Genomic DNA, 13,276 nt, shown 5'->3' with positions numbered 1-13,276 from the left:
CACAGTTGATTTCAGAATACTCACATCACCTCGGCTAGGTATCCTCCTGAACCCTTTTGCTAGCCGCCCCCGTCTTCCCACCCACTAAGCAATCACTAGCTTACCCTCTGTCTCTGAAATTGCTTATTCTGGACGTTTCATAAAAATATGTATATAAATAGGAAATAACTTTCGTGACTGGCTTCTCTCACATAGCGTGTACCAGGGCCCTCTGTGCAGCTTCATGTGTTAGCGCTTCACCTGTTTCTGGCCGAACAGTTCTACACTGCATGCTTGTCGGGCTCTCTGTTTATCCATTCATCAGGTGTTGGCCATTGGGATGGTTCTGCCATTTTTTTTAAAGATTTATTTATTTATACATACAAGAACTGGGGCACAGGCCAGAGGTGTGGGGGTGAGAGGATTCACCACAGACAGAGTGGGGAACAGAACAGGCAGACTGACAGAAATATACTGCTGAGGGGAGCAGCAGGTGAGTCAGGAGAGGTCTGCTGGGCTATGTGGGTAGCTCCCTGGCTGGGCCTCAAACTCATGTTGCAGTGGCTGCAGACAGCTTAGTAGGTTGCTTCTTAACCCCTTGCGCCACCAGGGAGGCCCTGTTTCTGCTTTTGAGATAATATGATTAATGCTGCCGTTAGCATTCTTTTTTTTTAAAGACTATTTATTTATACAAGAATTGGGGTACAGGCCAGATGCACAGGAGGGTGAGAGGATTCACCAGAGACAGCGGGGAACAGAACAGGCAGACTGACGAAATACACTACTGCGGGGAGCAGCGGGCGAGACAGGAGAGGTCTGCCGTGCCATGTGGGACCCTTGCCTGCTTCTGGCTGGCCGGGATCAAACTGGCGCCACTGAGGCTGCGGACAGCTTCACAGCGCAGTGCTCAACTGCCTGCACCACCAGGGGATGCCCTCCGTTAGTATTCTTGTACAAGTTTTTGTGTGAACGTTTCTCTTGGGTGTGTTGCTGAATATGTCTTTAACCACTGGAGAACCTGCCAGGATATTTTTTAATATGACTCCTCATTTTATTTTGCCCAAACATGGGAATCTAGCCATCTTTCAAGTGCAGGTAATGCCCTTGCATTAGATAAATTTTATATCAATATTTTCTGTAAGTCTTATTTAGTTATATAATTATATTTGTGCATGTATTTTTTGTTTGTCATTGTTTTTCATGTATAAGGTTTTAAATAGATCATTATTTGAGCAGTTGTCCCCAAAGTGGAGGGTATGTATCTTTAGCTTAACAGGATTCACTGAAAGGCAAGAACAAACTCGTATTTTTATGTGTGCCTTGAAGTTATTTAATGTGTTACAGTAGTTGTGCATACATAAAGTTTATAATCTTTTATTAGCAATGTGTATTCAAAGATTTTTTTTTTACAATTGGAAAAGCATAAGATTTGGGGACAACTGTTCTAAAGACATGGAATCAAATATAGCTATATTTTGTGACAAATCTGAAGGGAAATAGATACAGTGACTTTGTGACTTTGTGAAATAGAAAATATCTTGCTAATTTCAGCCCACATGGAACATGTGAATGCCTGTGAGAAGAACTCTGGGTCAGGTGGCAGACTTTTGTTCTTGTTCTACTTCTGCTAGTTACTAATTGTGAGATTCTGGGGTAAGTTCCCTTAACAGCTTCCATTTCGGTCCTCAAATCTGTATAACAACTGGAATATTTCCAATTATTGTTGTGCAAAGCAAGAGTGGTGAGTATGACATATGCAGTGACTGTGGGAAGTCAGTCATTTGTATGTCTTGAGCAACCCTGAAGTTTTCGTAAGTGAAGGATCTGCCATTGCTTGATCTTTGTTTTCTTTGGGTTTCCATCTTCTCACTCCAATCACCCTGTTTCTCTCAAATGAAAGGTCATTGCCAGAGGTTAAGTTGGTTACAGAGGAGTTGGTGTGACATCACCAACCACCATTGCAACCAGACATTGACTGTTTCCTCTCTGGTGCTTCTAGTGTGAAAATGTAGTGTTCAGCATATGCTACAGGAAGGTGCAGCTGCACGCAAATTGCAATTTACTCTGACTCTTGGCCACTGTTGTAGAAGCCGTGGAGTGATAGTGCTTGGGCAACTAAATGGTTTCTGTTTGATAAGTGATAGTGGTATACTCTGCTACATGCTTGGGGATGTGAATCTTTGTTTAAAGTCAAAGCAAAAAGGGAAGTAGGTATCAAAAGATGGGAAGATGTTCAAAGGAACAGTGTTAACCAAACAGCTCACATGCTCTGGTTAAAGACTGGTTCACGCTCTACTTGCTTGGATTTATTCACTGATAGAAATTGATTTTACCTTTCGTCCTCAGCTTTTATTTGTGATTTGTATTCTCCAAAACCCTTTATTCTAAAGAAATGGCAAGCATTTTAGGTCCTGATCTCCAGTTTCTCCTAAAGGGTGACATATATTCTTGACTTCCTTTCTTGGGCAACAGAAATAACCAATAATGTTATAACCATAATCTTCCTTCCTTCCCTCAAATATATTTAATGAGAACCTATTATGTTCCCCTGTTCTGTTCTGGGGACAGAGCACTGTCCAAAATAACTTTTTAAAAATACTGCTTTCATAGATTTACATTCTAGTGGGTGTTAGTCATTGCGGTTAAAGTAAGGATTGGTATTAAGGAATATGGAGAAAAATAGAGTTGGGGAGGGGCAGTTGCCATATTTTTAGGGGTGATGAGGTAGGCCTCACCAAGGTGGTGACATTTAAGATTAGTCTTTACTCTGAGGCCCCCAGTTATATAATCAGTAAGTAGTTATTGCTGGGAAGAGAAAATCCTAAATCTGATATGCTTGTGGCTATTCCTGAAGTACTTTAAAAGATTGTTAGGGGTATTAGAGATCAAACTGATCATCTGCCACCAAGGTTCTAGCTGCTTATTGTCTGAAAGACTTTTGTGAGGTTACTCTAGAGGCCATGGTGCCTCATTCTAAACCAAGTCATCCCCCTTTCCAAGGTAATATCTTTGCAGTGGCCATAGTGATGCAGCTGTTCTCCAGGAGATCTGCTGAATTTGAGAGGCAAGGAACCAACAGAACAATTTAGCAGTAGGCTCTTAGAGCCTCTCCTTTGCCAGGGCCTTTGCTGCTTCACACAGATTACACTAGTAATCTGACCCATGCTTACCCTCTATAGAGAAGTAGTAAAAATGATAAGCTTTGCAACTTGATTTTTCTTCCTCTAAACGTTCCTCTAGGGCATCCCTGGTGGTGCAGGTGGTAGAGCGCAGCACTGTGAATTGTCTGCAGCCTCTGCAGTGTGGGTTCGATCCCCCGGCAAGCCAGGGAGCTACTCACATTGTGCAGCAGATCTCTCCTGACTCGCCCGATGCTCCCCTCAGCAGTGTATTTCAGTCGATCTGCCTGTTCTGTTCCCCACTCTGTCTCTGGTGAATCCTCTCACCCCCAGCACCTCTGGCCTGTACCCCAGTTCTTGTATGCATAAATAAATAAATCTTTTAAAAAAAGATATGAATAGAGAATTAAGAGTAAAAGCTCCCTATTCATACAGGGGTAAAAATGAATCCATGTTTCCTAAATATAGGGGAACAAAATAAAATATCAGTGTAAAAAATAATAACAGTACAAAACACAACAAAGCAAAAACAGACAATGATAAATCAGACATCCTGCAGGGAAGGAGGCAGGAGAGGGATCAGAGGGAGGGAGGGAGGGAGGAGCACAGGGGACTGAGGTGATGGTGCACAGGTGCATTGGTGAAGGAAACTCTATGGGACTACACCTGAGGGGGTGAGGGGAAGCAAATAATGTTTTAAAATGAACAATTATGTAAAAAATAAAAAAAAATTAAAAAAAAGAAAAAAAATGAAAACTTACAAAGAAGTGAGAACTACTAAGATGGCAATTAAGCAAGATGAAGTAAAAGGGAATAAATGGGGAACTCTTTTTTTTTTTAAAGATTTATTTATTTATTTATTTATACAAGCACTGGGTACAGTCAGAAGTGCAGGAGGGTGAGAGAATTCACCAGAGCCAGAGCGGGGAGCAGAAGAGGCAGAAGGACCGAAGTACACTGCTGGGGGGAGAAGCAGGCGGCAGGAGAGGTCTGCACACCATGTGGGACCCTCCTCTGGCCGGGAGCAGCTGGGTATCAAACTGGCGCAGCAGAGGCTGCAGGCAGCTTCGCAGCCCAGCTGCTCAACTGCTGCGCCACCGGGGAAGCCCAGGGGAACTCTTTAAGAAAGCTAATTAAGGAAGACTTCTTTGAGGAAGTAATTCATAAACCAAGGCAGGCAACAAGATAACAAGTACTCAAGACCTTGCTCTGTAGTTGGGATTTATGGAGGGTGGACAATGGTAATTGACAGAAATTGCAGGACTGGATTCTCTTTTGCTTTAAAGATAAGGTAAGGATTTTAGAGTTTATTCTAGATTTGATGGGAAGTTATTGGCTAGGAGAATGACATCTGACTCAGGTTTATAAAAGAGTTCCTGAATACCTCTGGAGTGTAAGTACAGGTGTCTGTTGTCCAAAAATAGAACTTTCCTATTTGATATAATTTGGCAGGTTTTTTTTTTGATCTGAGAATGCTATTATAATTAATTCATAGAGAAATGTTTTCTAGCATTCCCAGGCCCATATCAAATCAAACAGAAATGTTTGATTTTTGGATTGTGGGGGAGACCTATATGTAAAGTAGAAGCGTGGAGGCCCATTAGGAAGATGGGAATAGATGGTGATTTAGACTGGGACAGTAGCTGTACATATAGATATAAACTTGCTAACGTGTTGAATGAAGAGCTAGGGAAAGAGAGGATAAGAAATGATTCCTAGATTTGGGGCTTCAATAGCTGGTAGATGTGTTTCTTAAGAGAGAGAAAGCAAGGAGGAGCAGGTCTGGGGGTGAATTGGTAACTATTTTGAATGTGTCTGGTTGCAATGCCCCTGTATGGATGTCAAGTAGGAAGTAAGATATGCCAGGCTGGAGTTCAGAAGGAAGTCAGGAATAGAAATTTACACCTGGGAGCCCTCCCTCTCCTTCCTAAGGATGGTATATAAAGCTCTCCAAAGTCTTTTTGCCTTCTTAAAAGAAAATGGAGTTCAGAGTTTCTAAAGCCCTCAGTGTGTGCACTTCATCAACAGTTAGCTCGCTTAGGTGGACTGCTTCTGTTTCTAAGCCTTCCCTTTGTGGGACCTGCTTTCATTGAAGGTTGCTTCTATCTTTACTGTGGGCAGGGCAGTGTGTAGTGCCAGGAAGGCACAGAGCTGGTTCTCTGATCGGAGAAGACAGGTAAAGGAGAGTTTTGGAGCCCTCGGTGGCTTTGCAGGCTTTTATAGAGCTTTTTTTTTTTTTTAATTTTTTTTTAAATAATAAATTTTATTTTTATATTCCCCATACAATTGCAGCCCCCCCCCATTCTGACCCCAATCCCTCCCCTCCCGCCCCCCTAAAAGTGTCTCTGGTTTATAGTTTTTTGTTGATTTTGATTTTCACTTTCTTATAGTTATTCATTTTCCTGGTCCCTTATTTAAGTTTTCTAGATTCCTGCTATGAGTGAGACCATCCGGTATTTTTCTTTTTCTTTCTGGCTTATTTCGCTGAGCATGATCCCTTCCAGCGCCATCCATGTTGCAGCAAATTGCATGTGTTTATCTTTTTTGAATGCTGAGTAATATTCCATGGTGTATATGTACCACATCTTCTTGATCCAGTCATCTATTTTTGGGCATTTGGGCTGTTTCCAAAGCTTAGCTGTTGTAAATAGTGCTGCTATAAACATAGGGGTGCAGGTGTTCTTTGGAATTGATGTTTCTGTGTCCTTTGGGTAAATACCTAGGAGTGGAATTGCTGGATCATATGGAAGCTCTATGTTTAGTAGGTCCAGAAATCTCCACACAGCTCTCCACAGTGGTTGGACCAGTTTGCACTCCCACCAACAGTGCAGAAGAGTTCCTTTTTCTCCACACCCTCGCCAACATTTGTTGTTGATGTAGTGCGACAACCAGGTACATGGCAGGTAGGAGTGTCAGGTGGCCAGGAGATTGGCAGGCCTCCCAGCCCCTGGCAAATCTTCACTCTTTACTGGGCTCTCTGGCGTTCTCTTTTCAATGTGGTGTCTCCACAAGCTACGCTCCCCACCTGTTCCCCACCTGTTCCCCAAGGATAGGTTCCTTAGCTCCTCACTGTCACTCAACAATGAACAGGGCATCACCCACAGGTGATTTTAAGAGACTCAGTGGCCTTCCTTAATATACTCAAGCTGCTGAACAGCTGCTCAGGGCTTCCCAATCTCAGCACCAGCTTTTGCCTTTCTAAATTGGCTTTTTGATCTCCTTCTCTTGTCTGCTCAAATCATAAAAAACCAGCTCTGTGCCTTCCTGGCGCTACACAGCGTGAACAAGAAAGAAACATTTGCTGGACCTGTGATAGGAGTGCTGCTCAATTTTTCAGAAATTTTAATCTTCACTTGATCTAATGAAGCTAAAATTTGAGCTTAGAAGTGAGTTGACCATTTTAAGGTAGATTCTAGATTGAGTGTTCTTAAATTATTATAGTCATAAATTGACATTGTTATTGCAAAACAAATATAAGGTAATGTAAGTTACAGGAAGCAAAGTTTTTAGTGCTTTTGTTTGTTCTCATTTCACAGGGCACCTTTGTTGAGATACAAACACAAAACTAAATAAAAATTTCAAAATATGAAAATGTGTCTGTACTTCCAGATGATATTCCCAACTTGAGTTTGACATTTAACTTTACTAGAATAACACATGGATATTTTCCATTTTTATCTGTTTGATTAGTTGTTTTCTTATACAGCTTTATCCTTGTTTAAACTTGATACAATTTTATGTCTTTCTTAAACCTTTTCCTAACCCAGTGTCAAACTCCAGGGTTTGTCCTTAGCTTTCGCCATGCTTTTTTTTTTTTTTTTTTGAATTTGTAAAATTCAAGTGAAATTTACTGTGTGGTATAGGACAAAGCACAGACTTTTAATTTTTTGCCTTGTTGAAAAGAATTGGGAGTTTAAAAATACGGTCGAGCCCCTATTTTGCCTGACTGAGTCTTGTTCATTGCAGATAAACTCTCCCAATGGCTATGTGGTGAGCACAAGGTCCTAACCCAGCGGGGCAAGGAAAGGCCCACAGCCGAGCCTGGCAAGATGGTCTCACAGTCTTCGGGCCGGCAGGATTCTCCCATGAGTGCTTGGGAAGGCATCAGCCATGACTCCGGTGATGCTGAGGTTTCGCCCAGCCTCTCATACACTGACCACTGCCCTCGCCAATCAGAGGTCAGGTTCAGGAGGCCCAAAGCTGCCTGGATTAACCCCCAGTGTGCGCAGCAACAGCTGCAAGACTCACCCCCCCAGGTGCTAACAGCAGCGGATGCTGCCGCTCCCTTGGCCTCTTCACCGACGTCCCTTGGCCCCTCGGTGGCGAAGACATCACTGACAAAGGACGCTGTGGGCTCCCTGCGCAGCTGCTTCCTCTGTGACTCGGGTGAACAGAACAGCGACTCCTCTTTGACCTCAATAGAAGAGCGGCCAGAGCTTCTGGGACACTCTCCGCACACGCCTCCGCTCGCTCGCCCCAAGATTTTGGTCACGTGCCCACGCCCTGAGGCTGGCCGTGCTTGGCTGCAGCCCGCCCACCAGGCAACTTCCACAGAGGACGGTAACTTTAGTCGGAACTTCCTTCATTCTGGTTGCTTCACAGCTTGCTTTGTGTTACCTAGAGCCTGACTTACTCTTCCTCACGAGAAAAAAAAAAAAAAAAAAAAAGGATCCACTTCTGGTCCCCTTAGCCCAGAACTAATGCATTAGCAATTGATACCCTCGGCCCAAACTCCTGGACAGTCATAACGGGTGAAATCAAGTATTTCCTTCTGCCTTAGACATCAGGGAAATCTCTTCTTAGTTCAATTAATTGATAATCCTTTCCGCTTGGCGCGTTTGAGCTGGTGTCTACCTTCAGAATTTCCAGTTCATTAAAATGCCTACAAGGGAGCATTGGAAGGACCGTCGCTTCATGTGGCGGACAAGGGCTCCAGACAAGTGGGGGAGGTCGGTTTTACAGCCCAACTATAGTCGGGGATGAATGCACCTCCTCTGCTATATTAGCTATATATGTGTGTCTAAAAAGCTGTAAGATTTAAAATAGTAACCACAATTCCTCCAAAGACTGCACAAAACTTTCTTTTATTAAAACAAGGACTCTCATTATTACAAGAGAATACTCATATTCCTAAAATTCTAAAATTCCTAAAATGATGTAATCTGTGCAAAATGCCACTCAAGAATCAATAATACTGTTTTTTGTTATTATAAATTGTAAGTATTGATTGTATTTTATTCATTACTTGCATTATCTTTCTTTTAGAACCTTAATTTAAATATTTAAATAGTCAATGAGAATTTTTCATTCAAAACAATTTCAAAAGTGTCCCCCCCCCCCATTTCTGTGCGTATGTGTGTGAGTGTGTGTTTATTCCTCACTAGCAGGAACCTATTCCCCATTCCTAAGTTTGGGGTTTATCGAAAACTTGAAATACAAAATAACCACAATCTTTAACACATCATTTAATAATAACAGATTTTAGAAAATCTTTCAGTGGGAAAATTTTGAGATAGGAATCAAATTTTAGCAAAATGTCACACTCTGATTATAACATGTAATCTTTTTTTGTTCACCCACCCAGATAGTTCTCAGGAAAATAGACTTTCAAATTAGTGGTTACTAAGTAAGAGACTAGTCTGCTATTACACTGTGTCACAGAATGACAACTGGGAGAAAAGAAAACACCCTCTCCCTGCAAACCACCACCCAGACAAGTTATGAAGTGACTGAAGATGATCTGTAGGATCATCTAGGATACCTCTGCTTGAAGTCCTTTGTTGTATAACTGTTCAGGAAGTGGTCTTACAATTTAAAATTATCCTGGACCTTTGTCTTCCTTCCAGAAAGAGAACAGGTACCCCAGCCTTGGGCTTAAGAGAATATCTCTTAAACTTGACAAGGGGAAGTATTCCATGGGATAAGAAAAAGTAGTCCTAAGTGCTCTGTCTCAGTCTTTCTGTGGTGTGGGGCTGCACAGGGAGGGCAGTCCTGTGCCACTAAGATGTGGGGTTTTCTTCTGACTGCTGCATCTCAATTTTAGCACCAGGGTTTTCCTTTTCTAGATAGTTTGGTAGGGAAAGACCACCTGAGACTGTAAGCATTTCTGGAGACCACAAGAAACAACTCCACAAATATAGAAAATGCAGAGGAATAGACAAAAGTAAACCAAAGCAAACTTAGAAATTTGGCTGCAGTCTGCAGAAAGTCTACTGTAAGGGCAGGGTGGAAGATGGCTGGCAAAGAGCAGAGGATGACCAGTGTACTGGGGTAGGTTTTTGTTGCTTTGGAGTTAGATGTGGTTTGGCAACATTTATTCATCACAATGTGAACCTATATCCCTAAAACATATACAGTGTTGCAAACTAAAGTTACCTCAATTTAAAAACTTTAGAAAAATTAAAAATAAGTGAAAAGAAACTTAGGGTTTCATAGTTTTTTTTTTTTTTAAGGAAATCTGCATTCCTTTATTTTTATTTACTTATTTATTTATTTATATAAGCACTGGGTACAGTCAGAAGTGCAGGAGGGTGAGAGAATTCACCAGAGCCAGAGGGGGGAGCAGAGCAGGCAGAAGGACTGAAGTACACTGCTGAGGGGAGCAGCGGGCGGCAGGAGAGGTCTGCGCGCCATGTGGGACCCTCCTCTGGTGGCCGGGGAACAGCCGGGGATTGAACCGGCGCTGCAGAGGCTGCGGGCAGCTTCGCAACCCAGCGCTCAACCCCTGCGCCACCGGGGAGGCCCAAGGGTTTCATAGAGTTTTAAAGGGTCAATACATTTATATAATGCAAAACTTCACATTCTTAATTTTCTCTAGTCTCCTAGTAGATGATTAATCCAATTTAAGGGATGAGGGATTTTAATGCAGTAGCAGGGACTGCATTGACATCTGGGCCTGGAATCAACTTCTCTGTGCTTTTTCCTTTATACCTAGGGTTTGAAAACTATGACTTGTGGACCCAATCTGGCTAGCCTTTTCCTCTTACAAATAAAGTTTTATTTAGTCAATGGCTGCTTTCTCACTGCAGTGGCAAAATGGAGCAATTGCCACAGATGGTATATGGCTGTAGAGGCAGGAATGGACACAGTGCAGGTTTTCTGATCCAGCAGACCGGGTAAAGGAGGAGTCAGAGTCCTCAGTGATTTTTGCAGGTCTTTTATTGGGATTTACCAGGTACACAGCAGGCAAGGGTGCTGGGGGGATGGGAGGCTGGCAGGCCTCCCAGCCCCCAGCAAGTCCTCACTCTATCTGGGCTCTCTGGTGATTTCTGCTTCTTTGCTTCTTTCTCGGCTTCTCTTTTGGCTTCTGCTGGCATCCCCGTGATGCCGCCCTTAAAAGCCCAGTCTCAGCCCAGGTGAATCCCATCTACCTATGTCCACACCCTATTCCAGGTGCCCACCATCAGGCATGCATTCAGGACCACAAGGATCCATCATCTATCCTGATGGTGGGAGGGCAGAAAAGCCTGACATTTTTCCTTACCCTACAGTCCACCCCCTCAGGGTTTTCTGCCATACAGTCTTCATATATACAATTTTCTTAGCAAACATAAACAATGCAGCCATGGCCCACAAAAGCAAATATATCACACTATAACAACAACAACAACAAAATACAACAGAACACAAATAAGTCCAGGCAGGGCCCCAACCTAGTGGCAAAAGACAATTATTGGTACCAGCAGATGATCCACCACTTTTGCTGCCAAAGGCACTGCTCATACGAGGGAGGGGAACCACTCACGGCATCTGCTGTAACACACCAGGAGCCGTCAGGCTTCCTGGCCTTCTCTGGCTGTAGTCTCGGCTACAAGCCACACACCGCATCCACCCCCAGGATGCGCTCACTCTGGGATCAGCGATTCTATTCTACTGTTGGGGGTAATTGCCAACCCTCAGGGTTTCTGTCTGCAGTCGCTCCAACACTCGGCTTTCAAAGCCACCAATGCGACTCGCAGACCCCTGCACTCAGGCCAACCCACTGCACAAGCTCATGGGTCGGGGATCCAAACTCTACATTTGGCTTGGGCTCCACCCCAAGCCACGCTCCCCACCCGTCCCCCAAGGACAGGTTCCTCAGCTCCTCACCCTCACTTGACAACGAGCAGAGCATCACCCACAGGTGATTTTATGAGACTCACTGGTCTTCAGTATACTCAGGCTGCTTAACAGCCTCTCGGGGCTTTTCAACTTAGAAACAGCATCAGCTTTTGCCTTCTCAGTTGGCTTTTCTTCTCTGCCTAGCTGTTGGGCACACATAGGCTGCTTTTGGCCATCCCACTGGCCACCCCCAGATTCCCAAAAGACATAACCTGCCAAGGTCCTCTGCCTTCTGGTGGGATTGTCAGTCCAAGTCCATTAGGCCTCTCCCTGCCATCAGCACCAGCGAGCTCCGAATCGTGGCCCTCTCTTCCCAACGATTCTTGCTACATCAGGGTTCGTTGGCTGGTCCTCTTGGGCGTCTCCTCCTCCAGCTGAGGTCTCATCCTGCAGCTACTGGATCGTGTCCACCCTCTGTGCCGCCATGGCGCCTCCAGTGTCGTCACAGGCAAACACAGTCTGTTACTCCTTAGTCCCTCCAGGTCTTCGGAGGGCTCCATACCCGTCTGCATGGATCATCTTGCCGACTTATGCCAATTGTAGAGGCAGGAATGGACACAGTGCAGGTTTTCTGATCCAGCAGTCCGGGTAAAGGAGGAGTAAGAGCCCTCAGTGGTTTTTGCAGGTCTTTTATTGTGATTTAGCCAGTACACAGCAGGCCAGGGTGCTGGGGGGCTGGGAGGCTGGCAGGCTTCCCAGCCCCCAGCAAGTCCTCACTCTATCTGGGCTCTCTGGTGATCTCTGCTTCTGCTTCTTTGCTTCTCTCTCAGCTTCTCTTTCGGATTCTGCTGGCGTCCCGGTGACACCACCCTTGAAAGCCCAGTCTTAGCCCAGGTGAATCCCATCTACCTATGCCCACACTCTATTCCAGGTGCCCACCATCAGGCATGCATTCAGGACCGCAAGGATCTGTCCTGATGGCGGGAGGGCAGAAAAGCCTGACATTTTTCCTTACCCTACAATGGCCCTCAAATCCTACAATGTTTGCTTACCTAGTGTAGGGTAAGGAAAAATGTCAGGCTTTTCTGCCCTCCCGCCATCAGGATAGATGATGGATCCTTGCGGTCCTGAATGCATGCCTGATGGCGGGCACCTGAAATAGGGTGTGGGCATAGGTAGATGGGATTCACCTGGGCTAAGACTGCTTTTAAGGGCGGCGTCATGGGGACACCAGTGGAAGCCAAGGAGAAGCCGAAAAAGAAGCCGAGAGAGAAGCAAAGAAGCAGAAACGGAGATCACCGGAGAGCCCAGACAGTGTGAGGACTTGCTGGGGGCTGGGAGGCCTTCTAGCCTCCCGGCCCCCCAGCACCCTTGCCTGCTGTGTACCGGGTAAATCCCAATAAAAGACCTGCAAAAACCACTGAGGACTCTTACTCCTCCTTTACCCGGTCTGCTGGATATTAGAAAACCTGCACTGTGGTTTTCCTGACCCTACACCTAGTCTGTTTTAGAAAAAGTTTGTCAACCGTATGACTTCTGAAGCTGAAGAGCCCAAGGTTCTCCCTGGACCAGTCACTTGAAGATGAGACCCCAGATTTGAGTGCTCCTGCTCACATCTCTTTGACCTTGGAGCTGTGTAGCCCTCAAGCCATCTGTAGCCATTGGTTCTAACATAGCAGTTCATGACAACTTATGTCTCTGACAGAAATGTCTTGCCCTAAATGCTGCAATAAGAAATCACATGACAGAAATCAGTTTTTGTTTTGATGGTGGTCACTGCCAGTTACGAATTGACTTCAGGTGAGGAACAGATAAGTTGGTGAATATCCTCTCTTCCAGTTTCTTCTTGACTCTGACTTAAGGAAGATGGTTTTGGAGAAGCAACACTGACCTCTTTCAGAAAGATTTTGTTTCTGTAAACAGGAAGCTTTGGGTGAATTGTAGAAGTGATGCCATAATTCTCTGGCCCTTCCTTCTTACCTTTTTTTTTTTTTACCTCCTTCATGTATTTTCCATGATTCTCTTCTGTTTCCACCCTGTTTGCCTCATTAGTCTCCTTCATTTCAGTGGCTCACCCATTTCTCTACTGAGGATTCCTCCTAAGTTACAGCAATAGCCTTTTTGCAGAAATTATCCCT

The sequence above is a fragment of the Talpa europaea genome, assembly GCF_964194135.1.
Source record: "Talpa europaea genome assembly, chromosome: 6".
In the NCBI taxonomy this organism is placed as follows: Eukaryota; Metazoa; Chordata; class Mammalia; order Eulipotyphla; family Talpidae; genus Talpa; species Talpa europaea.
The sequence above is the reverse complement of the archived record's forward strand: the minus strand, read 5'-3'. Positions refer to the sequence as shown.